Here is a 24,759-nt window from a genome sequence, read left to right on the forward strand (position 1 = left end):
ATGTTGTACAAGTGAAACCTGTGGTTGTCCAACATGCTTAAGGAACCGGAGGAAGGTCCTTGCACATTCTGCAGTGCTTTCTGTGTTCTAGCAGGCAGACCTCTGGCAGCACAGAAAATACAATCACATATAGGAAACCTCAGCTGGAGCTGTCCCCCCCCTCCTGTCCGACCCCATCTTGACTGGATTTTTGGTTTTGGTGGTCGTCATCACCATACTATGAGTGTCAGCCAATTGTGTGGGCATAGCTGACTCAGAAATCTGCAAGCCCACCACTGGTGAAACAGGGGGACACCAAAGGGGATGGATGTGCCTGTGTTTCCCATTGGATGACTGGGCCCATTCCCTCTTCTAAGTTTTCATCCAGAAATGGACCTAAAAGAGGTTGCCCAATAGTCACAGCCCTAAACTGGCTGACACACGAAGAGCTGTATGATGGAGAGAGGAATGAAGGAGAAGGTTTCTTTTTCCTTGTTCTCAGGGTGCTTCCCTGGCTCAAGGGGTACCCACTCCCCAGAATGCCATCAGCCTGCACCCACCTCCAGTCATGTTAGGTTTTCTGAAGTGGGAATGCTCAGCTGGATGCAGTCAGTGCTTCCACTCCATCACACTCAGCCATCCATTCCAGGTGCAGCATACACAACCACACAGCAGCAAATAATGATTAAAGAAAGAGGGGGGAAAAGCCAGGGGAAAGGACACAGAAGGGCAGAGAAATTGGAGCCAAGAATGAGGGTGAAGTCAGAGGAACAGTGAAAATAGTAGAGAGAAGGGAGAGGCAGCTACTTTGCAAACTGTAGCTAAAAGTCTCCCAACGTTTACAGCAAATGATGCATGAAAACACACTGTCAGGAATGTGATGCCCAGAACCTATTGCTGCTAAATATTTAATCTGATTGGCAGGGAGCCGTTAAAGCCTCCGTGTCTGGATCGCAGGCTTCCACAGAGCAACAGGTAAAGTAAATACATCAACATGTAGTGATTCACCTTGGGTGCCATCAGCTTTTCCTACCAGCAGCACTGCATAAGAAGGAGGGAAAAAAAAAAAAAAAAAAAAAAAAAGTTGATGGATATTTAAAACCAGGAGAAAAAGAGTATGGGAAAGGCACGGTTTATGTACCTTGGCTCCCACTGCAAGCTGAGGGACACATGGAAGGTGGGTATAATGAGTATCTTCTTCAGAAATGACAAGATATTGCTCAGAGATCTCATACAATAAAGTCCATGCCTCTCGAGCACTATAAAGTCACACAGTAGTTTGTGTACATTGAAGTTGCATCTCTGATGGCCTGCACTTCCCTGCATGTAGCTCCTGAAGCCAGTCTGAAGTAGACCAATGGTTGCCTCCAGCGATCAGCTTCTACCTCCTGTCAGGCAGGTAGCAGGTCGCAACACCCTACATTGGTGCTGCCCAGTGCTCACACACGTGAGCACAGTAGGACTGGCTGGGTGCACACAGGTATGTGGCCCTTTGGGGCAGAAAACCTCATCAGCCAGTAGTGCAGCGCAGCAAGGGGACAACAGGACAGCCAGCTGCTAGCAGGAGCATGTACACACATGCATTTGAGCATCCATGGCAATTCCTGCTTGCTGACACCCTATACACAACCTCCAGAGCAGCTGCTGTCTGTGGCAGCTCTGCTCTCCCTAAGCCAGTACCCGAGCTGGGTCTGTGCTCCCAGGCAGCCCCTTTCTGGAGCTGCACAAAGAAGAAGGATGTCATCTAGGCAAAGCTTTTGCATTTTGAAACTACAGCCCCACTCCAGCTTCTTCTCAGAGGCTTCTGGCCATTCTGAGACACTCAGGGTGGGGGGAAGAATTTCTTCTTAATCCTCTCGTATTGCTTATACATATCCATTTTTGGAATTAAGTCTTCACTATTTTTCAGATATAACAGCTTAATTTTTACAAAGCTAACTTAAAGATAAAGATGCTCTTCTCTATAGAGACCCAGACCAAGTTCTTCACCATCATCCAACACACCGGCAACAGGGTTGTGGATCTTTGTACAGACCCTACAGATTCTGGGCACAGAGTGGACACTGCACTGGCACTAACAAGTCATGAATTGCACCAGCCCAGCAGCCACCTTTCCAAAGGATAAAAACATAGAATTGCCTATAAATATATACACAGGTAGTTAAAAGTTATTACAAAAGTGTAGAGGAAAACAACATGCCCCATGGTTATTTCACAAAGGGCACAGGATTTGGCTGTATCTAAAATCCTGTACCACGTAGGACATCTGCAAATCTAACACTGGCTGCTGAGCCTTGGGAGCCTGGGAGGTAACACAGCACCAATACCTTCCTTACTTGCAGAACTAGAGCCCCATCACAGAGCGCTATTCCCCAGCATGAGTCTCCCATGACATTTCCCTTTTTGTATTTCTGGCTGCTTCCCCGTCCATGTCACAGCTGTTCAAGGAGCTGACTTCATCAGAATATGCTTTGAGAAGTGCTCTACTGCTCTGTACAATGGTCCTGCTTTATTTCTTTCAGAAAGTGCCAAACCACTGAAGAATGCCAAGGATAGAGCTCTGCAAGTCAAGACCAACTGAAGAGCAAGTATTTTTCTATGGCATCATCAGCTCCAAAGTCCCGTGGACCTCACAAACACAAAAGAAAGCATGACTTCAGAACACAGCTTTGCTGTGTGCACGTCCCTCATCCCAACCCACAGATGAACACGTATGCTGGGCAATTTGCCCGTGGGCTCTGACAAACCCTGCTACCATGGTTTTAGATGCGGCTGCCCCCAGCTGGCCATGCTCACAGGAGGCTACTGCTTGTAACTGGACTGGCAGGAGAGGTGTCTGCGCTCCAGCCGTGTCAGTGACAGCCTGATACAGCAACGACAGTGGGTTTGCATGACATCACTAAACTGCTGCAGGAACAAACTGCTGGGGCAGGGAAGGGAAACGACTTTAATGAGAACAGCTATTTATTAACTGAATAAGCACCATGAATAATCCATAGAAAAGTCAGATATGGGATCCCTCTGACCTGCCTCCTATCTACACCGCAAGACTAGTCTTCTCTATAGCCCAGGACAGCATTACCCCACTTGACTGCAGTGCTTCAGCCTTTGCCTTAAAAAGGTGCTCTTCTGAGTTTACAGCAAAAATCTGTTTCCTTGATGCTGGGTTCCTGTCACTCTTTGAAATCCTTCTTAAAATTGCCCAGGAACTAGCTATGTCACTGGGACACAGTCGCTGTCACACAGGGAACAAATCTGAAGCATTTATTTTACAAACAGCCCTCCAATCGGGTATCACAAAAGAATAAATTTGTGATGCTCTTTACATCAGGCACGACAGAGCCATTTACCCAGAGAGACTGGAGCCACCAGCTGAGATGCTGTGCAGACGCGTGGCTCTTCTTCTCATCCTCACCTCTTCATTTCCCTCAGAGATTCCCCACTGCTCACTTTTAAAAGCAGTTCAGGAAATTAACATTACCAGGCATGCAATAGCCACCTGGCATCTGAAAAAAATTGACTTTCTATGAAAAAATGTGCAGGAATTCTTATGTACAACTACATGAGAAGCACTGTGAAAAGAGCTTCTGCTTTTTGATATTTTCCTGGGCTTGTCAAAACAAGGAGATATATTACTGCACAGAGGTTTTTTTTTTTTCTTTAAGCTAATTAAGCTATTTCATACCTCAAGAAAGGTTCACACCAAAAGGGAAAAAGAACAGCTAATCTACTCTCACTGGAACTAGTTTCTCATTGCCTTTTTTTTTTTTTCAGTAAAAAGCGTGCGTTTCATCTGTAATCCCTCCATTGCAAAAGGAAGCATTCAAACAGATGCATCACCAAAGACAAAAACATAATTAAACAGAAACATTAACAAACGTGTCCTAAACAAATAACCTGCACAGAAAAAGCACCATAGCACCAGCTCGTTTACAAGCACCAAAGCCTTTTAAATACTCTAAAATCACTGAAATTAGATGAGCCCTACATGGTAGAGCAGCTGGTTTGGGCACCACCCCCTTGCTGAAATGAGATTGATTTCCTGATGCCTGTGTCATCTGCTTGTAAGTGGGTGTCTATGGTCACCCCCGGTATCTATATTCACAACTCCCCTCCTAGCCTCTGTGCCACCTAACATTTAGACTCTCTCTCACAAGGATCCTCATTTTGTAGCTTCAGCTACAGGCCCACTTACTTCCAGATCTATCCTTAGTGACTAAAGAGAATAATTGGCCCGTCCTCTTTTTATAACAGTCCTTTTTGGATTGCCGACAGTCAGGCTTCCACCCACAGCTGCTGTTCCCCTAGACCGAACATGCCGTTGAAAGACTTTCCTACAGGACTTGGTGTCTGACAGCATCTAACCCTATCCCTTTGGCTTGCTCCCCCTCCAGCCTGTGAAAGCTGGGAGGGCTTTTATTAAAGAAACCACACCCTGAGACAGATGCAATGCTGCGTAATCGCAGCCAAAAGGACATGCAGATAGTTTCACCCCGTGCCCTGCAAATTGGATGGGGAGGACTCTTTTGGGAATGCTGAATCCTTCCCCTCCTCTTCTCTTACAGCAAAGCTCCCAAGGCTACTTTTGTTGAGACCACCAGCAGTGCTTTACCCTCTGCCACATTGCACAGCAGGGACCATACTGTCTATTCAGTGCTTGCTCATGTTCGCTCTCCTGCTATTGTTTGGTTACAGCTCCTTCTCCTCTGGTTCTGCTTCGGCACCTGCACTGCTCCCCGTGCTGTGCAGACCGGGCATTGAAGCAGCAGTGCTCCACGATTCCTCACTCCCTTTCCCTCTCTGCAGTGTTTACATTCTTAAGCACACACTTTAAGGCAGTCATCACATCTCCCTTTTAATTGTCATTTGGCCAAGCTAAATGTAATTAGTTACTTTAATCTCCCCTCTTAGATCAATCCCTCCAGCATCTTAATCATTTTTGTTGCTCCACTGAATTTGTTCTAATTTGCTGCCATCTTTGGGGCACTGAGTTCTCCAGAAATGAACTCAATAGCCTAGGTATGTTCAGACCAGGCATATTAAACACAAGTATAAGCATGTAGAAAACATTTCCTTGCTCCAAGATGCAATAGTTCTGTTTATGCAACCCAGAAATCACATCAGCTTCTTTGCTGCCGCATTGTATTGCGAGCCCATATCTCATTTGCTCACCAGTGTAACCCCAGCGTCATTTCTGGCATTACTGCTTTCCAGGGGTGTACCTCTCATCTTTGCTTTCTTTACGAGTGCAGTCTGATTTTAACTCCTACTATTCAATTTATTATCCACTCTGCTAATCCCCAAATCCTATTCTGAGGTATGACTGCTTAGCCAGCTATATATCTCAAATCTCTTTGATTTCCAATGGAAATACTCTCACAAAGAAAAGGCACGGGGTTTGTCACCAGAATGAAGCCACAGCGCATCCCTAAATTCACAAGACAATATGGATTTTTCACACACCTCTCCTCAGCATCAGCCCCTCATCGAAAACTGCCAAAGGGTTTTCTGATGCTGCAGCTGTGCTTTGGTAGCATATCAGCATCGTGTCACTGCATGAGGGTTTCGCATCAGGCCCCACTGCTCTCAGAAAAAAACAGTAGCCCTTGGAGAGCTGTGCAAAGCCCTGAAAGAGCAGCAGGGAGCAATGGACAGGTACAACTTCAGCATCACGCAAATGTGCCACTAGCATGCAGGCAGAAATGCTGCCTTTCTCAGTATGCACCCTCAAAGCAGCACAGCACCTTCCTATGTAACCTGTTCGTTAGCTTCCTAAATGGATGTGTCAAGGCTCCCCTCCTTCATTCCAAAGGATGGGGGAAGAAGGCTTCTTCAAAGCCTTTCTATGAGACTTGTGCAAACTGTGAGGTTTGTGCAAACCACCCCAGCTGGTGGGGATGGCACCAAACTGTGCGTCTCCAACCTGGAGGAGCGGGGAAAGGAGGATGGAGGAGCAAGGGGAAGGTGAGGGCAGCATTGATGCATCGCCTCCGCGGCAGTTTAGCTTCATGCGGGAGATGCTGCTCAGCACAGTCCTGCTTCCCCTGGCCACAGGGCAGCTGCAGCTCAGCAGTTTCTAAACAAAGCAGGCAGGGGGTCCTTGCTGCTGTGCCTCTGTTTGTCCCTGCACCCCTCTGCTCTAGGTCCTTAGGTGCAGGGAGGGTTGCCTACTTGCACAAAGCAGGCTGCAGCACCAGGCTCCCTCTCCCAACAAAAACGGGGGGGGGGGGGGGGGAGGAACACATCAGCAACTCCCTCCTACCCTCTCCCATGCGTATATACTGCTGGTGCAGGGAAATTTATGAGCCAGTTCTCTCCGTCCCTCATGGTCCAGGCTTTTCCAGGATCGGAGTGCAATTTACTGCCAGTGAAAGTCCAAGGAGGTGCATAAATCTGCCACCACCTCTTCTCATGACCCATGTCAACCTACTTCCTCCACACCAGCAGCAAGAAGGAGTTTTTGCTTAATTTCTCCATCTTATCTGCCAACAGAAAGGAGTGAGAGAAGAGGCTTAGCACAACTCAAATCACTTGAAAAGCCACAGAGCATGTGAATTGGCTGGATTTATGACAGCATTTAGCACCATCGCAAAGATCTTAGCTACAAGTAACAGGATCAGTTTGAGCAGAGGAAAAAATCAAGTGGACTGAATAATAGTACAAAGCCACAAAGAGTACCCATTCCTTGGATGTCCAGAAAATGCAAGAGGGCACAGATGCACACTCTCACCTCTACAGTTTGCACTGACTTGAAGCCAATGGGTCCTCCTTGGAGGAGGCTAGGTCAGAAGATCTAGGGATGCTTTTAGCCCAAAACAGAGACTAGACTTATGCATGCATCTAGAGGAGAGGACCTCCAGCCAACCCACCTGATTCTGGCAGAGACCAAGGATGGGCACTTTCTGCCAAATGCTGATCAGCATATACTAGACCAGCTCTGCCAGGATGGAGAAGGTCAGCTTGGCTTCAGCCACCTGGGAGCTGCCTATGGCCAAGAAAAATCTTAAAACAGCTCTCACCATCTTGCTTTAGCAAGAAGAGACAATTCTCAATTACATCTTCTCTAAGCCCTCTGGTTTTGCACCAAAAAAACTTCATCCACTCAGCATACTGCAAGTAGTGCTCAAGGTTGAAAAGCTCTTTCCCAGTATGTTTTTCTGCTTACTGGTATGAACGTATAATATCTTATTTCCAGCAATATTAAGAGACACAGCCTAACCTGCTGCTTCTACTCAAGATTTGCTCTCTCTATATAGCTAGTTTGTTCAGTGAAATGACAGCGTACCTCTGGATTCTTTCATCCAAGTTGTATTTTTTTTTAGCAGGTGTAACAGACATGATATTTCAGTAACACCAAGGTTCAAGATAACTCTCTTGCATATGAACTTCTCTAAACCCCAGGCTTCACCTAAACAAGGTGTAAGTTCATCATATTCACAAGTACCACTGGACTAAACACTCTTTCTGCTCTTTTCTTCAATCTCACTGAATATTCTTTCATTCTATAATAAAGGAAATGAGGAGTTTTAAAGGGAATTTAGGTCTTTAAACCTTTATTTTTCCTTCTCCCTCTAGATCTCTGATGGTAAAATCAAATTATTTGATTTTCCAGCAAGTTTTGTCCTACAATATTTAAAATGCCTTTATGTTGTTCCTCCAAAGTCATTCAGATTATAAGAAAATACCATTAAGTTGCTTTAAAAGTCTCAGATTGTGTTCAAACGGAAAACACAGTGATGCCAAATACAGCCATTTTAAGCAGTTCTTACCAGTCATTGATTTTTCTCCTCCAGACACAGTCCATGAGGATTTGGGGGAAGGAACATGACACAACTTAATCTGATCCCCAAACTGAATCTCAACCATATTCTATACTTACTGCTGTTTTATACTGCAGGAAAAATAATCCAATACGTTGTCCTGAAAATACAATTATTTATACAGCAAAAGAAACATAGATGAATCTGTTGCTTATCACTAAAAATCATGCCACATAATGCTTGAAAAAATAAGGAAATTATCAAATGCAAAAGACAAGACATAGCAGCCACTGTATGTAGCTAATATCAAGAATCTATACGGCATTCACTGCAGGCATCAAAACAGCAACCTAGAAAATACTTCAATAACTGAGATTCTCTTCAAATGAAAACTACAAAGGAGTTTATAAACAATAATACTTTGAAATGAAGCTGGTTCAAAAATATATATATATATTGAAGGTACTTGTGTCTAGTACCACATAGCAGGTACCCAAAATTGGTCCAGACCTCAGCAGAGCCAATGCCAAGATTATACCCAATTTCAAAGGGGTATTGGGTCCAGTCTCCAGTCTGCAGCTAAATCCTTCCGTAGGTACACATCACAACTTGTTCTGCCACAGCTGCCAAACTACAGTATCAGGGAAGACTTATTTCCAAGAAGATACACAGATATCTGTATTACCCTATGCACTTAAGAGGACACAGACTGCTGGGGCAAACCTTAGCACTAATTTTCTGTTTTGTTCAATTTTTATGCTTCATCATGTAAGCAATATTTTCTTATGAAACATCTGCCTTGGTGGAAACAGACACTGCTTCTAAATACATGCAGGCAGAGATGTACAAAGATGCATTATTAAATGTTATTCTTATACCAGCTCCCTCCCAGGAAGCATTGGCCAATGATGAAGTAAGCCCTGTCCATCTCTCCCTAACTTTCCTGAGAGACAGTTCTCTGTGGGATGCCAAGGACCAGTCCTATGATACCTGGTCACGTCAAGGGAGCTCTCCTGCTAACTTGCTACTCTGTGGCTTGAAGCTAAGGTCAGAGGAGTCCAGAGATCAGTTCACACAGCCCAGTAACGAATCAGTTATATACACATTACTGTTTCTTGAAAATTCAAATCACATTTGGGAACCATTAACATCAGAACCAGACTGAGGGATCTCCAAACCTTCATATTCAAAAAGAGATGGACTATCGAGTAGCCAATTTTCTTACAGTGGAAAAATACACGGCATAGGACCCAGGTTTAGTAGACTTTTGATTCCTCCTGGCTCCTGACTGTTCCAAACTGGGTGGTGAAAGAGGGTTAATTTAATACAGCTCATGCTTCTTCCAGCCCCCAATCTAGTAGTACACCCTTAACACACACATACACAGATCAAACTGTTGTCTTAAAGTCCTTCAGAAAGCTTGCCTGCATAGCTGTCTTTGTAGTCAAGAAAGATTAGTTTCTCCAAAGAGCAAGCTGGAGCACATCCACCGGGCTCCTGTTCTATGCTGCCCTTCAAAGGACACCCCCTGCTCTTTCTCCTCTGACTCAATGGAGAACCTCTGGAAAGAAGTCTTCCACAGTTAGCCTTAGCTTTGCAAACACTCCCCTTCCTATATAAAAGTCAAATATCTCACCAAGCTCATAAAAGCCAACATATAACGAACAACGAGAGAGGATACACTAAGGAATACAAACTGCAGGAATGAAAATCTCAAGTGATTTTAAAGATCTAGAGACAGCTTTAAAGAGCTGCCTGCACATCATAGAAATGAGAAAATTTTTCAATAACTCTGGTTTCCTGTCACAGAGTCTCTGTAGTTCTCATCCCTCATCCTTTGTTTAAGAGCAATTGCTTGAGGATAACGTCTTGGTTCCTTGGGAATTCACCTCCTCCCATCACATTTTCTCCCACCTGGAGTCAGCACTGGAGCTGGACGCAAAAAAATAAAAATAAAATATTTGTTGTGATAGCGAAATACAAATGCACCCAAAGCAGAACAAGAACAAACTTGCACTGCTAGTTTGGAGGAGTAATTAGCTCCTGTGTCTCCCATATCTCAGAGGAATCCACAGCCTCTGGGCTATGGAGACTGCTTCTCCATTTCTTTCACACTGAAGTCATTTCCCTTCATATAAAGTAATTACTTTATACCAGGCCAAAGAAACAAACTACCTCCACAACCCAGTCTTTAGAGCGCTCCCTCTCCAGCGCAATGAATAGGCATTTATATAAAGTAGAACAGCTCCAACTGGAAAAGTTCCAACTGAGAAAGCATTACTGCAGAGGACCCAGGAGCCCAGGTCCTCAAGTTGGCTAGAACAAGTCCCCACTCCAAAATGCGCAGAACGGAAACATATCACCTAAAACCCAGCCACTTTTCTGCTTACGAGGCTGCTAAGCATTCTGTGTTTTTCTCCATTTTTTTTTTTTTTTTTTGCTTGCTGGTGTTTTATTTGTCTTGTTTTGTGTTTTTGTTTTTAAATGAAAACATATCAAGCGCTCTAATTAATTTTGGCACAGAAATAGCAAAATCTATGAAATTGATATTTTTCTGTGGGGCAGTAAATCCATTTTCTTCCATGTTTGCTCCATTACAAACCTCTCGTGTCAAAAGTCTTAATCACTATCTCTGACGTCACAAGCTGAAATCAGGGGTCTCTCCGAGAAGCAGTGAACAAGGAACACAATTTCACCTTAACGTCCTAACAAAAGGTGTGAGGTATGTAATTAACCAACAGTCATCTTCCACTGTATGCCTCCTGGTCTTTGAAAGTTATTCTTCCCTCCAGTCAAAAAAAAAAAAAAAAAAAGCATTGCACAGAAAGAGTTGATCATGTCAGACGCCACTGCGGGCATGCAGCTCCTGCTTCAGAGAGCATAGAGGCATAGGCATTTAGCTCCTGCAAAGTTCCCCGATCCCTGTGGTTCAGAGAGGCTTTTAGACCCTTTACTTCCCATTGAAACGGATCAAATTAAAAGGGAATGAAGCACGATCCTTACAGCTCACTCTGAATCCCTGGTTTGAATGCTTGCAAAACTTTCAGAAAAGACGACTTTTCAGAAAATAATAACTCTTTGCAAACTTTCAAATGAGGGATTCAGAGAGATCGTTCTGTCAGAAGCACTATATCTTTCAAGGCAGCCATCCCACAGCTATCCTATTTTTCTAAGCTACTTAGCTTTTATCTCCTCCTGTTTAGAGCACAGGCCCCCCATCACGTAATGAAACGATCTTAATGTCTTTTCTAAGATTCCATTTATGCTTTTGTGGCATTTACCACTTTGTTACTTCCAGATGGAAATTTAAAAGCTTCCTCTCAAAATACTTGAATATGTGGCACCTCAGACCACATCCAAGCTGCTTCTATACTTTGACTTTCAAGGTTTCAGTACGCTATCTTTGCACTTCTAATTAAATATAATATTAACTTGTTCAGTAATAAAATTAGAAGAAAATTTTAAGTCATACCAAAGACATGAAGAGCTGGAGAGGAAAGACTAAGAGAACGAATTACGTCATTCTGTCACTTTCATTAGACTCTCCTTTGGGGATTGTCAGCCTCTGATGTTTCAGCTTGACTCTGCTGAAACACATCTGACATGAGGGAATCTCCCCTGAGATGCTTAGGGCAGTGACTACAGCAGCCAGCGATACCAGAGAAACATAGAGGAGGAGAGAGAGGGGCACAGGGATGTGCAGATCGCTCCTGCGTGCTTTCCATGCAACCACATGCCTACGTACAAGTAGTTGCGAACTAGCGCATTTGTGCGCATTTCCTCCACCACAACGGACTTGAAATGCATTAATCAGCAGAGTCCAGTGACAAACATCCCCTAGTCATTTGCAGTTAACTAACATTCTGCATTATCTGGCACAACTAGATCTACAGCAGTGACCCTTCTCCTGGAATGGCTGTCAGCATACATACATTTTTCCACACATCACTGGAGCCACTTTTCTCACCACCCAGGCTCCAAAAGCCCCCCTAAACTGAAGATTTAGAATTGTCCCCAGAATCAGAAGGCATTTCCAGGACCTTATTCCCAGCAGTGGATCCTGGTGAGGCAGGGAGCCCACACAACAGAAGGAACCACGGTCCCTTATTACATGAAGCTATAACAGTAGATTTTGAGATTTTCTTCTCACCTATTCACATCCCTCTGTATCCTGCTCGTAGCCAATAGCTGGAAGCAATACACAGCCACAGCTGTCTCCAGATATTATTAGGCTATTATGCCTATCACCTGAAAACAATTTTCTCTTCATTAGGCAATCAGCTGTGATGTAGGACATGGCATTTGTGCTAGTAAATTATCAGCAGGTTCATGACACAAAACCTTATCTGTCTCAGTTGGTTCCTAGTAACCATCTCACCTTCTGGTCTGCTTTGAAATACTGAACTTATAAATCTTGCATTTGTTTCCTTTTGCAAAATCCTCCAAATTCTTCAGAGGTCATACATGCAAGAAACAATAAGTCCACAAAAAAGAGTTGTGTGTACTAGCTCTTCAACAGTGTATGGAAACCCTAGCAAAAAGATTAGGAGAAGAGGTGAAATAAAAATGTTTAATCCAAGTAAAATAACAAAGACAGCTTAGCATGTCATTTCCTCCAGTTGAGTTTGAGTTTGTCCTGGACACCTGCACAGAGAACTCCTGATTCTCACAAAAAACGTCAGAGGTAAGGGTTACATACTTGATGCTTTGCTAAAAAACTGTTTTATCATATGGGGACTTGTATCATAGTACCCCTTTTTGCTGATGCACAAGAGGATATGAATTGGCATAGGCTTATGGTCACACTGTACATTCCTCAAGTGCTAGCCGAATTCAGTCTCAAAATGGCACCTACAGCTCTCTCAGCTACCTGCAGGGGAACCTCTAATGATTCAAAGTGAGGAGACCTTTCCCTGAACCCATTAATAAGACCTCCCATCCAAACCCCAATTCTACACAGGAAGACCCTCCAACTCAGAGCAATCCTCCAACAGAGAGATGCAACTGCAAAGGATCGTTTGAGCGAAGAAATGATTCTCAGAAACCACTATGCTTATAGCTCTCCAGAACCTCAAATTATCTTCTGGAAGCAGCAAGGGTGAGCGAAGATAAGGCACCTTTAAACTGTAGCTCATTTTGCAAGACAGAAGAATGACATCATAGAATGGCAAGGCATTTATTTTCACTTTGTTCAGTACGCAATGATGTACGTCACCTCCCCTTGCAGTATCATGTTTGGGCACATAAGCATGGTTTACACCCTTAGACGTTGTAAGGGTGTAAAACCTTGAAAACAATGGCTACAAAGGGGTGAAGTTTCCTAACAAAAGGGACATGGTCTCAATCTAGAAGAGGTCAATTTATACCAGGATTCAAGAATTGTACCTGCAAATTCTAAACATCATGCATGACAGGTTTGTAACCCCCCCCCCCCCTTGCAAAGACTGCTACACTGAAGCTGTAGCAGTTCCCCAGGTCTTGACATGCTGTCACAACATACCAGAGGTTTTGAAAACTGGACATCTTTGAGGAGCTTCTGATACACTTTGTGAATGGAAATCAAACTGTGGCACCAGTCAACACCATCATATTCACTCCTACATGTACCAAATGAGATTTAAAGCACAGGGCCAGTGTCAGACCCACTCACTTGGGGAGGGTTTCCACAAATGGGACAGTCAGTCCCTCACTCCTGCACACAGAACAAATTATCTCATTAACTTTCATCCAAAGTTATTTGGCTAGGCATGCAAATATCATGATCTATGGTTCACTGGAGACAGACTTTATTAGATACAAACCTGATACTTCAGCACCTACATCTAGCTTTAAATAGCTTCAGTCACAGCCATTCTGCCACATTTATCAGCATCTTCTACTATCACCTAAACCATTCTTTCAGTAATCATTTAATTTGATGTTTAATCTGTATTCTCTTTCCTTCACCTTAAACTCATTTATTTCCTGATCTATCCTCGGTGACTAATGAGAATAATTGGCCCTTGTCCTCTTTCTGTAATGGTCTTTTATATATTTGCAGACAGTTAGGCATACACCCACTGTTGTCTTTTCTCCAAACTGAACTTGCCTGGCTCTTCCAGCCTTTCTTTACAGGTCTTGTTTTTTCTGATCTGTGATCATTGCCTTTGTTCATTCCCCCACGCTCTCCCCAGTCCTTCCCTCTCGTGGAATTGCAGTCCCCAAACAGAGTGCACTTATCCAAGTAAAGCTTAACCACCTCCCTAATTAGATTCTAGACATACGGCTTCACCATTTTGTACAAATGAAGACTGCATACAAAGCTCACACATGGACTGGAGAACAGGTTCCATGAAGGATGGTAGTACCTAGAGTGATTCATTTCTTGATGGGTAGTTCAAATCCAGGTTAGGAGTGTGGTATGAGAGAATTGTTCCCATCTCACAACAAGATAGGTACAAGCGGACAAACTAGTACAGGCTGACTGCTACCTTCAGAAGTAACTTAGAAGTTTGGCACATGAAGAGTCAGCTGTGTATGTGCTCCTGTGTGCCCAATACGCCAGGGACGAACAGGAACAACAGAACATTATCTCATGGATTATTCAAGCCAGACACATTGGTGGCCCCTTGCCTGTTTTGGTGGTAATCAATCAGCAGAGACACACTACCAAACAGACCATGAAAATCAAATTCCCATTTTTCCCCATAAAGTGTTTCTTCCCTATAAATATTTCAGAACAGCCATGCACACCAACATCAATGACATTCTACGTGTTGGGGGAATGGGGAAGCATCTTCAGTGTTCAGAGCTGGCAACCTAGCACTTCACCTGAGCCACTTTCAGTGATTCTTTGTGGTTTTGAATTTTTCTTGTGAGTGGGGATGGAGGTACAGCAAGCAAACGCTACAGAGGTCTCAGCTTAGAGAGGCTCAGCTTAAGGTCTTCACCTTAAGCCAGTAACAATGCTCTCATTTGTAATTTCTCTTTTTCCCAGAAGCTTAATCAATCTATGTGTATTTTTGGCTCTGAAACATTGTCTTTGCATCAGAAAGGAAAGAGACCCACCCAGAGTACCTCACAGCCTGCAAGTACCCTCTGCGTTAGGAAGCATCAGCTGGCTGTGCGTTTCAGAATGTATACCCTTTCCCTCTCCCCTATTTTAGTGGCCCTGAGTACAGAGAAAGCAGTATTTTTATTCCCCGCACATTAAGTGCATTCAGTGTACGTGTAAGAATTAATGAAACATCAGTCAGCCTCTCCTCCTGCCCACAGCCAGTGTTCTCTCCTGCTTCTAAGAAAACCAAACACTAAACAAGACGCAGCCTTGCCTCGAAGGTCCAAATTAGCCGTGGTTTGAATTGACGAAGATCACAGTGCTGTTTGCACACTGACGAGTGCCACATATTTGTTTCTGAGCACATGGATTATTTTTTTTCTCTGTAGGTGACCTCAGGACCATGGCGGTAACACAGCCTGGTTTGCACTGACTGTGCACTTGGTTGACTTTTACAGCCACCAGTTCACAAGCCCATGCATGACTCTAGCTGGAAGCTGGTGGTTTGTGGCTTAAGCCATGAGCTCCTGAACTATTAGGCATGGGTTGGTTTGGATTATTTTTCTTTCCAACACAAAAAGGGTAATTTTGATATTAACCTGTTTGGGTCAGTCTCCTGACTCCCAGACAGCACCATGCCACTAATTTTGCCAGAACAAGTGTCAGTACAAACCTGCTAGAAATCTACTCTCCTGTCTTCGGATGAACAGAGAAGCAAGGCAGACAAGACAGAGGGGCACTGTAGCCCTCTTCATGGCTGGAGAAATGGTCTTTTTAGTTCCCATTACAATGCACTTAGCTGAAGCAGGAACACAAGGCTCAGAGGAAGAGAGGAAGCAATGTTAGCAGGAGAGCCATGCTTGGCTTTTAATCTCTTATTTTCTTCTTGTTCCCTTTCCACATATTTCAGTGCTGTGATCTTCACTCTGCCATTTTATTTTATGCCGGAGGTACCCAGGGCAGTAGCTAGACTGTAGCAAAGCAACTACATGAATAAGTTGCATTCATGGTGGTTGAAAAAATTCTTGTGGACGGGTCAGTAAAGGATGGATCAGGGCAATAGCAGATACCATCAGCCATTTTTCTCCCAATCACTCCCTGCTTTTCTGTCAAGTACAAACATATCTCGGAGAAGGCTAACCACAGAAGAGTCAGGCAGGCCAGGAGCCCAGATACCAGGCTGAGTGGATACTACCAGCATCCCACTGTAGATTAGGCAGTCAGGGTACGTGGAACCATCTCTCTCAAAATGACCACCTAGTGCATCTCACCAATTAACTGATCCATCTCTTCATGATAAATTGAAGCTTAAACAAAGAAAGAAAAAAAAAAAAAAAAAAAAAAAAAACAAGAAAAAAGAAAAAAAAAGCTTCACATATTCTCCAGATGCAAGAATGCAAGACAACTCCTTCCCTGCTGCCCACTCTGCCCACTGAGCCATGCTGAGAAGCGGAGTGCAGGCAGAGTGTAGCTGTGGTATCCCTAAAGGCCAAGCAAATTAAAGCTCTAGAGACCAGCCCTCAGACTGGACCATCTCACAGGCAGCTTTTGCGCGTCTTAAGGAGTAAAAGACAGGAGCGGGGAATGGAGCCCATTGCAGAGGCAAGCAGTGCTGTCTGTACAGCTCTCCCATCCTCTGCCAGCTTGGGGGAATGAGAAAACAGCGCTGGGAATCAAACCCAGACCTCCCACATGCTACTGCAGAGACACCAAACGCTAAAGCACCAAATCCCAGTGCCAGCCCAGGCAACAAGAGTCCGGTGAGGGAACCGAACCCAAGCACATCTCCATGCACTAGCGCAGAATGGCTCCGGTGCTGGAGCCGGTGTCCACCTGCCCTTTTCCAAACCAAGCACAAGAAACAGCCCCAGCTGAGCTCCAGCAGAAGGCAAAAAATAGAAGCGAATGTCGCCATCTCCTCCCTCTATAGGCAAGGGTTTGGAGGTGGGATGCCGGTTTTTAGGTTGATAGGGGGTTTTATGAGGGGCCATTGATAATCCAAAATGAAGATGAAACAAATCAAAGCCTCGATGATTAGATGAGGATGAGGGGTTAGGATTTTCACCCCTGGTCTGCATTTCCATCTCCTTCATGCATTCCCATCTCCTTCTTATGTGCACAGATATAAAAACCCAGCCATCGATGCAGGTATCCTGAGAACCCTGACCAGGCCAGGATAGCTGGGGTCTGCTCACTGACAAAGGGACCACAAGAGGCACCAGGACTGGAGCAGGCAGCGCTGGGCAGGTGCGGCAGGTGTGTGTCACCGGTCCAGGGTCCCCAGGAAGAGGAGCACTGGCTGTGATCATGCTTCTTTCCTGCTGAGACCTTTCCCTGCTGACACCTACCTCTGCCTACCAAGGCAGAGCCAAGGGAAAGCTGAAGCGGGTCTCACCTCGCAGGTTGTTGTCCCATTTCACCCTATCCCAACCCCCTGAGACCCCCACCCAGCACTGGGAGATGAGCTGGTGTGGCGTGGAACCAGAGAGAAGCGGGAGATGCGGAGGCAGCGCGAGCTGCTGCTTCTTTGGGGGCGGCGTAGGAGAGTGCTTGGAAGTCACCCATACCCAGAGCTCCCCTCTTACGGAGCGCCTTGCACCCACGCATGGCTGCTGTGCTCCCCAGAGCCGCAGCTGGGGCACGCTGGGTCACTGGACACCCTGGGGTGCTGAGCCCCTGCTCTGCTTCACTTGGGCTTGGGCAATGGGGCAGCACGGGGGTCCCCTGAGCCAGGGGTGCTGCGTACCCAGACCTCCCTGCCTGCCCAAGGAGGGGGGACCAGCTGCCAGCCCTGCACTGCTTGCACCCACCTGGGGGTGGCTGTGCTTGACGGTGGGGGGCAGTATTGGAGGGCTCCTCCTTTTGCCCACGCTGGAGCTTGCAGGGAAATTGAGGAAAAATCCCAGGCAAAGGTGGCAGCACAAAAGACTGGGAGGTAAAAGGGGATGAGAGGATGCAGCCCATGCTGCCTGCCCTCGTGGGCATCAGAGCTGTAAGACCCCTCCCCAGCCACCCTCCCTACCTCTGCCCAAACCTGGCCCAGGTCACCTCTGGGAAGTGCCACAGGGGGATGCAGGGCCCACCCAGCTCAGTGCCTGCAGGCAGGGCTGAAATCAGGCGGTGCTGGGCACCACACAGCCTGGCCCAGCATCCTTCCCCTGCCCTCCAACCTCCCTGCGAAACCTGGGGCGGGGGCTGAGACAGGCTCCCCCCGCACCTCCCCTCCTGTCCTTTCGCCCTGGTCATTTGAGGGGTGGGGATGCACTCCTCCCAGCCACCCCACCCCACACCCCCCACACACACACCAAGGGTTGTGCTTTTGGAGGCTCTCTTGCTGAAATGAGACATGAGGGAGAGGGCAGCACCCCTCACCCTGGACGGTGCCGGGGTCCCCAGGGGATCCGGCAGCAGCCACGAGCTGTGGGGCCTGAGAAATTCCTCCCAAAAATGGGAAAAAGGCTCCCGCACGCCCTCCTCGCTCCACATAGGTAAACTTTCTACTCCCACTTGCGGAGGGAAAGGGAGGGAGGGAGCTCTCTGGCAGGGAGGATCCAGGCGCGGATAAACCCTGGGAAGCCTTAGATATTTATAGAAGCACAGTCAGAATATGGCAGGGTAGGTGGCTCTCAGCCCCTCGACAGGGAACAGCTCCTGGTTTTTAACAATAGCCCAGTGAAATCCCTCAGAAAAGGGAAAATGAGCCACTGGCAGGACCAAGGCGAGCAAGGGGGCGGGCAGCGGCGTGCCCCCACCGCAGGATGCTCGGATGCTCTGGGTGCTTCGGGGGCCCCGCTGCTGCCCCAGCCCCCAGCTCGCCTGGCAGGGCTGCAGGGGGCTGCGGGATGCGGCCCCTCTCCCACCTCCTCCTGCTGCTGCTGCTGCTGCTGGGGGCCTCTCTCGCCCACTGAAGGCCTCCAGTCTGGTGTAGGGGGAGGTGGGTTGCAGGGAGCCCACACTGGAGCTGACGGTGGGGATAAGAGAAGGGGGGGAGGACAGCTCGCCCCCGTCCCCCCCACTGCTCTCCCAGCATGGGGGCGTGCAGTGGGGACACTTAAAACAGCCCCGACGCGTTCAACACCTTGCACCCAGCGCTCGTGGTGAGGCACGGCAGCCACACGCTCCCGCACCCCACGGTGCTCCGCTCCCTTTGTCTTGCCACCATCTTACAGAAAGACTCACATGGCACACTATGGTCGGGATGCACCGGTGTCTCTCACGTACCGACAGCACAATAGCCATTTTGCATCCCTCCAGAGCGGGCTGGGGAAGGGGCTGCCAGCATGGGGATGCGGGTGGTGCAGCAGAGAGGGGCCACGATGTCCCACTGCCAGCCCCCGCGGCCAGGGATAAATTAAAACCCGTGAAGTTGCCTGAATACGGCACCTCGTAGGCTGAGGTTAAGTCTCTTGACGTGCTTGGACTTAAAATAGCCCTTCACCTCCACGCAAGCAGGCGCGCTTGCCTCGGCACTGGGCTGGCTCCTGCCGCGGTGCCAGGGGCGGCCCCGGCACCCCGGGTCCCTGGCCCCCACGTTAGGCCGCTCGTGATCAAGAGGCCGGCGTGGGTTTGAAGTAATGCACCACCCTCCACGCGACAAGCAGGTTTCTATGAACTGGTATTCCTAATGAGCTCTATTTTCTCATCAAAGCATGACAAGGAGCCACTGGACCACAGAAGAGAAAGAGACAATTTGCGGATGGATGGACAGGAATTATCGGCATTTTAACCCTTTTCCAAATCCGTGTTCCTTCTCCCGTGTCTCCCCCACCCCACCTGCACACCCCCCCCACACCAAAAAAAAAAAAAAAAATCACAAGGGGCTTTCTACCGATTCACCTACACGATATGCAACTCAAAGCATCCCTCTCGCCTTCTCTTCCCATCCTATTTGATGAGCCTAGAAGAATCAACATGTCTGGTGAATGTTTCTTCATTTTCTTTTGCTGTATCTGATGCTAAGAGCAGCAACCCTAAACCTTTTGTTCTACCGTGAGTGGTCGTCCCCAGGCAAACCTGTGTACAGAAAACGAGCTGCCACCAGAAACACAGAAACAGGAATTTCCCTACCTTGGTTTGTAGAAGCAGAACCTCTAGACGGACAGATCAAGGGAGAGAGCATGTTGGGAATGTCCAGTCTCCTCTTCTTGCTTGCATATCCACATAGGAAGAATAAGGGTCGGGGGACAAATGTGGAGGAATGAGTTTTAAAAAAAATCCTATTTGGCCGTAAAAAAAAATAGAGAATTCTTTGTGGCAATCTTGCGTCTCGAAGCGGTGCAAATTCAAAAGCAGGAGAGAATCACTTCAGAGGGTATTCAGCACGAGTGGTGAGGATCATCAAATGCAGGTTCCAGAGTAAGCATTCCTTTCACCTTTTTAATGATTATTCTTGTAATTCTTCTTTTTTTTTTTTTTTTTTCCTGGAGCCCTAGTGGAGGAGGTTGTGTTTAAAGCAACTGGAGGTCGGTGCTGTTCTTCTGTGAAGCATGATTATCCTCAAAGCGTCCCCTTCCTGAAGGGAAAAATAAGCATCAATTTTGTATTAGAGGGGTCTGAAGGCGATAAAAACCGCTCCCCAACAAAGGCATTAATACATTGAGAAGAAAGGGAAGCAAAACGCATTTCCCAACAGTGCACACAAGCGGAATCAAGGAAGGAAAAAAAAAAAAAAAAAAAAAAAAACAGCTGGCACGGGTCTATAAATAATTCAGATACGGGCTGACTACACCATTCCTGGGCTAGGCATGCATACGAGACGGGGTAGCGGGCGCGATGTGAATCGCGGCGAGCAAACGAGCTCCCCCTCCCGCCGCCTTGCCCACCGCCCCCTCCCCACTCACGCCCAGCATTTCGCCCACCCCCGGGCCCAGCCCCCGAAGGGCTGGCGAAGGCCGTGCCCACCCCTCTGCAGTGCTGCCGGCACCGCTGCCCGCCGCGCTCCGGCTTCAATGGGCAGCGTGGGGCGCGCTCCGCGCAGCCGGGCGCGCACACGCACGGACACGAGAGGGGGGGTAAAGGGGAGAGGGGGAAAGAGAAGGGTGGGGGGGCTTCACCTGCAACGTGGCCGCTTTGCACTACGCGGCCCCGCACACGCATCGCCCCCCGCAACGCATCCATTGGCTTCCTGCGGTTTGGGTTGGGTTTTTTTTTTTAGGGGTGGGTTGGTGGCTGGGGGTCATCCCCCGACACCCCACCGGTGACAGGGCTTCTAGCTATGCAGGCATTTATTTAATGAACTCGCAGGTATTCTTTTTTTTTTTTTTTTCCCTCCCCCTTTCCCCTCCCATCTCGCCCGGAGAACAATTCACACTTGGAGCTGTCACAAAACCCAGACCCACATACATACATACCCGCAAATCCTGCTTCAAGCACCCGGGCTGCTCTGAGCAGCTACTGCCCCCCTCTCTCTCTCCCTGCAAGGCTGCTCCACCTCAGACATGCTCAACTTCTTCACTCTCTTCTCTGCTACTGCCTGGGTAGGAGATACGGGGCGGGGAGGGGGAAGTGTTCAGAGCATCACCCTAAAAATATATGGAATTTAAAAAAAAAAAATCCTCTGCAATATAAAAGCACCCGGAGGTGGAGAAAGCACAGGAAGGCGAACTAATAAAGCGGCTTAATGATTAATAATAATAAAATATCCGCGCAGATACCGGTGGGGAGGGGGAAAAATCACGGCGGGAGGGAAGGGGGAGGAGGGACTCTGCGAGCGAGCAGAGGGAAAACGGTGGAAGAGGAGGAGGAGGGAGAGGGAACGGGAGATGAACCCCTCCCCGACGCGGGTCTCAAGCTCCTGGCGGGGGCGATGGGGCTGCCGGTGCCCGGGCTCCGGGCCGGGGCCGAGCCGCAGCCGCCGGGGGGCAGCGCCCGGGGCTCCGCGGGTCCGACCCCAGGGGAAGCGGCGTCGAGCTGGGGGCGCCCGTGGTTGGAAGCGAGCGATTAAAGGGATGCTTGGGAAAAAAAATAATAAAATATTAACAATAACCGTAAAATAGTAATAATAGGAAGAAAGGAACAGGCGCCCAGCCAGCAGGCAGGCAGCGGGATTGGATGTTAACGGAAAGAAAGGAGTGAGAGTGGAGATAACGCTAATATCCAAATTGGATGCTCCGCAATTAAGCCCGGTGCTTTAATTGCTATTCTCAGAGCCCCCTGGAAGCTAAGGAACGTGAAATCAGCCTGAACAGAAAGCAAAGTGCGTTTGCGCACGCCTCCCTGCCTGCGCTGCCCTGCCCACCCGCGGGTCTCTGCGCCCGTGCTCCCCAGGGTGCTGCGGCCTCGCCCCTGCAGTGCCATCCGCAGCAGGGCTCTGTGGCCACGGCTCTGTCCCTGTCCTTTCCACACCTGGGGTTAGCTCTGAGTGCCCAACAGGGCAGAGCACGCCCACTTGCCCCACACAGCACCACAACGCAGCCCTGGGGGAAGTTTGTCCCATCTGGGGCAAGCCAGGGGAGATACCGAGGCAGAGCCCCTCCAAGAGGACATGCCAAGTGCACCCTTCAGGACACAGAGTCATCCTAGGGTCACAAAGACTCACCCTGCCCCGGGCTGGGTCTTGGAAGGAGGTCTGTATGGGCTCAGACAAATCTTGGTAAACCCCTAGAGACAAGAGCAGTGGGCAAAGCCCTTCCCATGCTGCCCCACCAGCTATGCTCATCCTGCGGTAAAGCAGACCCCACGTCCAACACCATATGCTCTGCCTCAGTACCCATCTGGGCTGCGTTGTCCAGCCTTTGCATCCCTCTTACCAAAAGCAACCTTCTAGGAAAACACAGTAACCTCTACTTATCTAGGCAAGCTCTGTGTCCAGGAGCAGTAATGAAGGTACCCCTCAGAAGATGGGCAAGGAGGGCTGGATCCCACCTGCTAAAGAGCTGTGCTCCAATGAGCAACCAAGCACTCTCTAATTCAATTCTGGCCCTTTGTTGCAGGTATGTATCTGCATGGCAATAGATGGATAAGACAAAGGTCCACACTCGCATGGATGGTCAAGGTTCCTGAGGGAGAAAGGCCACCTGAAATCACCACATCGTATCTCAACCCCAGGGTCCTGCCACTTTGTACCTCGTGGGTCAAACAGGGTTTGCTGGTCTGCAGAAAAGGTTATGGATGGCAATGTGGCCATGGCATCACATGCACATACTGATATGCGACATGGAGCTTGCTGTGTCCATGTACACTGGGTGTACAATGGTGTTTTTCCATGTAGCTACAGTGATCACAAGCAATGCCAACGTGTGCTTAATCTCCTTGCCAAAAGCACACACAAAGATTTTAATTTTGACGGCCAGGATCTTCCTGAGGGTGCTGGTGAGGTCTGTTCTGTTAGAAAGATTTTCCTAACGTTTTTAGGCATGCTTAAAAAAAGTGACTATGATCATTTTCATTCTAATTTCAGTAAAAATGGAAGACATATTAGCCAAAGCCTGAAGTAATCTGAAATTATCTCAGAACAGTTGGAGGAAAGAAATGTGGAGTGATACTTGCATACAGAAGTTGCTAATAGCTGAAGAGATTAGTCATTTGACTTTCCTGTTCCTTTCACTGATATTAGTGATACAAGAATAGCAGACAGGATTTGGCCGAAGGATGTTTTTCCTTTCTCTATGGCAAGAAGGGATAAGCTGGAACTGTGCAGGTCCTCCTGCATTCTTCTAGTTGAAACAAGAGCAGGAGCTTGACAGAAACGAGAGAGAATGGTTTTCAGCTAGCACACCACATAGAAACACAAAATGGAGGGTTAAGAAGTATCCTAGGAACTATTGCTGAAAAGGGGCCCATCAATCAAAAGAGAACAGCTGCAATTATTTTCAGCAAGTCAGCAATATTTAAGATTATCATTCTCTGTGACCTTAAGATGAAGGAATTAATCAAATGTGAGTTTTCTTTCTGCAACACCACAACTCCACAGTTGCATGCTACATGGCAGCCTGCGTTACTGCTCACTTTTAAGGATAAGACTAATTGCCTTTCCACTTAATGGATGTATATAGAAACATTATACAAACATATTATGCATATACATAAAAATCATAAGGTCCAAGTTCCCTATAGGGCTTAGGGGTCTGAGCATCTGATTTGAAAGGTGGTCAATTACCCCTGCCCAAAGAAATCGGGCTCACCTGCAAGTTTTAAACTGGGCACCCAACACTTCTGATTGCTTCAGCATATCTTCTCCTAGAGATTCTGCACAGCATCTAAACTCCAAATTACTTTCACATTAAGATGTAGTATTTATTATAAATAATGGGTGTGGAGATAGGAGGCACATAAAACTTGCTACAAAATCTCCAGCAACATAGTACTATGACGGGGTTTACTTTCACTAGCTGGGACTGACTTATTTTTTCTTCAATCAGCTAAGATGAATGAACAGCATAAAATGAAACAAATAGCATCTCTGATGGGAAATTGGTTTTTCAAACATCTCTTCAATTCAAAAACACTTAAATGTTATTTGTAAGAGAAATTGAGGGATTTATTTTAAATGTGTCCATGTTTACTATAAATTAAGGGCCGTATTATTCTTGTCCTGCCTAAGATAAATGAATGTGGATGCAAGTTCTTATACCAAAAGCAACCAGGGCTGGATGTGGCAGAGGTGGTGTGGGGGAGGATGCACACCAGCAGAGCCATTGGGCCTCTACAGGACAGCATCTGTCACCACTGACAGGAAGTACTTGTGCTGTGTTTAACCCTCTGTAAATACCCCTGACTTCATAAAATCAGTGCACTACAAGTGGCCTCTATCTGCCCACTATGGTCAGCAAAGGGAAAAGATGGGCAATTCATGGGTCATCTGCACAAGCACCGATCCAGTTGCATCAGTGTAAGAAAAAGGCATGTCCATGCAGAGCAAGGCTTTATGATCAGTGAAATGGATGGATTGCTCTGGAGAATTCACACCATACATACATACATACATACATATATATATATATATATATATATTTCATAATAACATTCCTTGAGATGTTTGCATAT

General features: G+C 47.1%; 1 protein-coding gene across 2 annotated transcripts in view; it reads right to left on the reverse strand.

Moving 5' to 3' along the window:
- The window catches only part of GRIN2B (glutamate ionotropic receptor NMDA type subunit 2B), a 199,309-nt gene extending 178,027 nt beyond the window's left edge, over nucleotides 1–21,282 (reverse strand). The window contains exons 1-2 of one of the 2 annotated variants that reach the window (XM_068668982.1): nucleotides 21,126–21,282; nucleotides 19,843–20,287 (exon numbers count right to left, since the gene is read on the reverse strand). The gene's annotated coding sequence lies outside the window, so the exon portion shown is untranslated. Of the gene's footprint in view, nucleotides 1–19,842; nucleotides 20,288–20,676; nucleotides 20,799–21,125 lie in introns of those variants that run through there. The other variant, XM_068668983.1, reaches the window with a different exon arrangement.
- Nucleotides 21,283–24,759: the final 3,477 nt, after the last annotated feature.

Source organism: Anas acuta, chromosome 1 (assembly GCF_963932015.1).
Source record: "Anas acuta chromosome 1, bAnaAcu1.1, whole genome shotgun sequence".
In the NCBI taxonomy this organism is placed as follows: domain Eukaryota; kingdom Metazoa; phylum Chordata; class Aves; order Anseriformes; family Anatidae; genus Anas; species Anas acuta.